The sequence below is a fragment of the Triticum urartu genome, chromosome 1 (genome assembly GCF_003073215.2).
Source record: "Triticum urartu cultivar G1812 chromosome 1, Tu2.1, whole genome shotgun sequence".
Classification (NCBI taxonomy): Eukaryota; Viridiplantae; Streptophyta; class Magnoliopsida; order Poales; family Poaceae; genus Triticum; species Triticum urartu.
Window position 1 is genome coordinate 150,311,381 of NC_053022.1, and position 5,445 is coordinate 150,316,825.

The 5,445-nt window shown below is 48.1% G+C and overlaps 1 long non-coding RNA gene across 1 annotated transcript; it reads right to left on the reverse strand.

Annotated features, from left to right (window-relative positions):
• Positions 1-750: 750 nt before the first annotated feature.
• LOC125520221 lies at positions 751-4,451 on the reverse strand. Its single transcript, XR_007288558.1, has 2 exons — positions 3,990-4,451; positions 751-1,050 (listed from the first exon to the last, which is right to left on the reverse strand). It is a non-coding gene; the product is annotated as an uncharacterized LOC125520221 (long non-coding RNA).
• Positions 4,452-5,445: the final 994 nt, after the last annotated feature.

Below are 5,445 nucleotides of genomic sequence, written 5' to 3' on the forward strand. Positions count from 1 at the left end.
AGTTACATACTTCACCCAGAAACAAACATTTCAGTGGGTTCTAAGATAACCGGTTATGTTGGAATGTCTCCTATAAACCTCGAAGCTCGCATAGGCATCCAATCATGCATACTTGATCTGGTCATGGTCTAGGTTGGACTTCTCCCACTGACTGATAGTGATGCTTTTGTCCTTGTTAAGACTTATGTTTGCAACCTTCTTTGCTAGTTTATCCAATGAAACCAAGTTGCCAAATTTTTGATTATGAACCTTGATACCTAGTCCATGCACATCGACGGGATTTCTGATACCCAAGTTATAGAACTTTAGTTTTGCGATGTCATTGCCAATGGCGGCACCCGCAAATTCAACTGTGTCATTGTCAAGGAAGTGACGGAGAAGTGGAGGGATAAAACTCCTAGACTGAGCCTGGTATAGCTGGTAAATTAGACAATGCTTGCCCACACAAAGCTGCAAGAGAGTAGCGCGTTGTGGCTCTTGATTGGAGAGAGCAACTTGTTTCTCAAGTGGAAGCTTCTTACGCTCTTTGTTGTGGACATATCTAGTGTATTCACAGTCAAGGGCAACAACACGCCACTTGGCGTGATTAAGATACTTTTTCCAGATGAACCTTATGAAGGCAACAACTGTTGAAGGGTTGCTAGCCACTTTGTATGAATTCTTATACCGCCTGTGACGCCCTTGATTCAATCACACACTAATCATACACGCAAATGTGTACGATCTCGAGATCAAGGACTCACGGGAAGATATCACAACATGACTCTAGACACAAATTAAAATAATACAAGCTTTATATTACAAGCCAGGGGCCTCAAGGGCTCGAATACACAAGAGTCGGCGGAAGCAACAATATCTGAGTACAGACACAAGTTAAACAATTCTGCCTTAAGAATGCTAACACAAAAGCAACAACGGTCGAAAAGGCAAGACCTCCTGCCTGGGAGCCTCCTAACTACTCCAAGTCGCCAGCGGCCATCACGTAGTAGTAGGCACCCTTGGGGTAGTAGTAGTCGTCAGTGGTATCGCCCGGCTCCTAGGATCCGTCATCTGGTCGCAACAACCGGGTATAGGGGAAAAAGAGGTAGCAAAGCAACCGTGAGTACTCATCCAAAGTACTCGCAAGACTTACATTAGATCTAAACTAAGTATGCATTTGTATCAAAGGAAATGGGATGTATCTGTGGACTAAACTACAAAATGCCATAAGAGAAGGGAAAAGCCTAGCCTATCGAAGACTAGCATCTTCCAGCATCTTGCAGCATATGGAAGAGTACAGATCAACATAATGTACAGTAGTAGTAGTGTTATCATCCTCGGCTAGAGATCCTTTCTCGACTCCCTGCGAGAAAGCAATCCCAGAGCCATACTATCCATTCCTCATAACCATTTCTCCTCTCAAGTATCCAATTCTAGTTGTATCGATCGGGATACAACTCCAAGTGTCCGTTACTGTAGGACAGGCTATCGATTGATGTTTTCTTCCCTGCAGGGGTGCACCAACTTACCCACCACGCTCGATTAACTCCGGCCGGACACACTTTCCTGGGTCTTGCCCGGCCTCGGCCAAACAATACGCCGCAACCCGACCTAGGCTTAATAGAGAGGTCAGCATGCCGGGCTAAACCTATGCCCCCAGGGGTCATGGACCATCGCCCCGAAAACTCCTGCATGTTGCGTGGGCGGCTGGTGAGCAGACCTAGCTACCTCCTTAAAAAAGGCAGGAGCTTACCAGTCCAACCCAGCGCGCGCCGCTCAGTCGCTGACGTCTATTAAGCTTTGGCTCATGCAGAACGCCCATACAATGCCCACGTGATGGTTAGTGCTATCAGGCCAGAGGCCCCTCGGATCAAATATCCAAATCATAGTGGATTAGGAACATGCGGTAACAAGCGGAGACTCACGAAAGATGTGACCCCGTCGCCCTATCTCGAGGACTTGCGGCAAGGGCTAAGAATGCCCGGCCATTCCTCGTAAGAATCTCGCGGGCACCTTCCAGGTCAACCCGACTCCACATCACTCACAATTAAGCTCGCACGGGTACCCCTCGGGGCCGACCCGTCTTTAGTAACATGGTTCAGTGTAAAGTCATAGTAACCATAGTAACCGTGTGTCTAACACCAAGGGGAAAACCCGAGGAATCACCCCCGGTGAATTCCAATCGATGTAATCATCAAGGTGAACATAAGAGGATCCACCCTCGAGGTTCACACTTGAGGGGTTGCACGACAGAGCCGTGTCGGAAGTGGTTTAGGAGGAAATCACCCTCGATGACCACGACTGGATAGCTACACTATAGATATCTCATCAGGAGTGATGTATGAGGTTCCACCCTCAGCACTCGATGGTAACTCTGCAGAGTCGAGCAACAAAAGGGGCGTGAAGTGATGTGAGGTGTCGGGCTCTGGTCTTCGATCAGGTGGGGGTCACTGATGGATCAGTAACCAACCTATACTAAGTAGTTTAGGATAAGAAGGTAGGTAACAATAAGCAGGTTACAAAAGTAGGCCATGCATCAGAATAGGAGCAATCAATTACGGTAGCAAAATCTAATGCAAGCATGAGAGAATGGAATGGGCGATATCGGGATGATCAAAGGGGGGGCTTGCCTGGAAGCTCCGCTGAAAGGGAAGAAGGGTCGTCGTCGACGTAGTCGATCACAGGGGCAACATCGGTGTCGGGAATTACCGGAGAGAAGAGGGGGGAGAAACAATAAATATAAAGCAAACACAGCATCATAAATCATAACATGGTAATACGCGGTGTTAGGGGTGAACTAACGCGGTGCTAGACATTGCAGACGGAGAGGAAAAACATCCGTAGGTTTTTTTTTGGCATCTGGCGTTTTCCGGACAGATGAAAAGAGAGGGGACGGTTCCATGCTCAGCATGCTCGGGGCATGTGATAGGTGAACGGATCGCGTATTCGGATCGTTGGATTTTTCTGAGCAACTTTGATATATAAAACTTTTTCATCTGACTTACGGTTTATTTTCTATTAATTTTCAAAGATTAAATGATTTCTTGAATTTAATTCTTTCTAATTCGAAAATAAAAACAGTGAATACCTTTTGTATACAACAACACCTACCCACTATGTATGACCGATGGGGCCAGGGGCTGGGTTGACTCAGTCAACAATTGACCGGTCAACCAATGAATAGTATAAGTGGGGCCTACTTGACATTGAAACAGACTTTAAATTAGGCTTTTTTAAGAAACAAGATAGGCCCACATGACATAGACTACATCTAGACCAAATCAATCAACTTAGTTAATTTAGGGGGATTAGCACTAATGGGGATTAGTTTCCTAATCTCAACAGGGGCCGACCCAGGTAGTAGTGGCCTAGGCGGCTACACACACCACACACACAAGGCGCACACACACACTGGCCATGGAGGAAAGCAACAACACCTAGCTAGAAAGCATCATGGAACAACAGCAGTAGCAGCGTAGAGAGCAGTAGCAGCGTAGAGCAGCAGCAGGAGAGCACAGGCGGCCAAGGCAGCGGAGCATAGAGCACCAGCAGTAAGCAGAGCAACTGCAACGACACAACAGCAATAGCAGGAGCTGCAGCACAACATCAATGGCAGTATGCGGAGAAGGGACCGCGGCGGTTGCGGGTGCTCGCCTTGGACGCGACCAGGGCGAGCGGCGGCCAGCGCTGGGCATGGCGGGGAGCAGCACGGGGCAGGCAGGCACGGCCAAACGCGGCCCAAGGCGAGGTAGGTCGCGCGGGCGACCCGAGCTTTGGCCATGGTGTCTGATGCGTGATGCCGGGCTGTACGGTGATGGATCGAGGTTGGGAGGAGGGGGAACCGGACGAGATTGTCAACGCGAGTTTGATGGCGAGGTTGGGAAGGCCGGAGATGGACCGGAGCAACGGGTGCGGCGACGACTGATGCCGACTACGATGGGGCTCGACGGACCTAGGCCTACGTTGCATATGCGAGTGAACGAAGAGGGGGAGGAGATGCACGAGCTCACCCCGGAGCTGGTGGCGTGCTCAGACACGTCAGGGGGGGCTGGAGGCGGCGGATCGAAGGCGAGGCCGAGGCGGACGCCGGCGGAGGGGATCAGTCGAGGCAACGTCAGCAATGGTCCCCGGCTCCGCCCTGGTATTGCAGGTGGTGTAGTCGATGTCGCCAGAGCTTCTGGATGTCCTCCCAGTCGCCAAGGAGACCGATGGCCACGAAGACGACAATGGCGCGGCGACGACAACATTCGGGTGGTGCGGCGGTGAGAGCTACGCGAGGGGGCGAGGGAGAAGATGGGCTAGGGTTAGTCAATGACGACGGGGAGGCCCTTATAGCTGCCATGGGGCTTCGGATGGCTGCCCCGTGGGATGAACAGGATGTTAGGGATGAGGCACTGGTGGGCTGGGCTATAGCAAGTGGGCCAATTGGATAGTGAGGTCTTGCCATTTTACTTTTATATTACTGCTTTTCTTTTTCTAAGAATGTATTCTATTTATTTGGGGAACTAGATGATTTTAGTAAATTATGAGACCTAGCACATAAATGCAATACAGTCGTATGATGACTCTCACAAAGTTTCAGATCACTTGCAAACTTATATATTTCGGCCTATATCTATTTGGCCTAATTAAATGTTGTTGACACTGTTTTAATTAGGTTATTATAAGGGCAGTTAAATAATTTTAAAAATGTTGGTTCACCACCAGCATTAACAATTTATTATTTGCCACATGATGGACATTTTTGTTTTCATGCTTGAGTAATTTGGAATTTCACTTAGAATTTGAATTAGAATTTGACTGGAATTACAAATGGGATATTGATCAAAGTAACTAAGCATTGTTATAGCAAAATGATTACCTTGATCTCAGGGATTACTGTAGCATGATTACCGGGGTGTTACACCGCCCTTGCTGATATGAAAAAAGGCGATCTGGATGATTGTTGTCGACACTCTTGGGGAATTGGATATGGACTTTGCCGACCTTAATATTGTGAAGGTTGACATGGCGAACATTTCTTTGCTGAGGTTGATGGCACACCGACTCCAATGAAGTCTGAGGGGAATCATATGCAATGGGTGTTGATGACGACAAAGGACATGACAATGTTGACGTTGGGTTCACATGACATGTTTCATAGCCATGGGAATTGGGGTACTTTTCTTGCATTCAAGGGGAAACTTGAGAACCGTCTCAGAGCATTATCTAATGGATTTATCAGCCAGCGGAAGAATAGGCTCTGAAGCATCAGCTTGACCTTTATTCTGAACCTTTGATGTCCTTCCATGAAGAAACGATGAGGAGGGAAATATAATCATGGTATTGCCCCCATTCATAGGTTGCTCATAGTGGAGTTTGTCCATTGTCTTCCCTTTTCCTTCTTTGTCTACCCTCATACTTATCCCAAACTTGAGTGGAGAGAAGACTTCCATTCCTTGGTCATGTTCAGTCGGTGATGCAGTC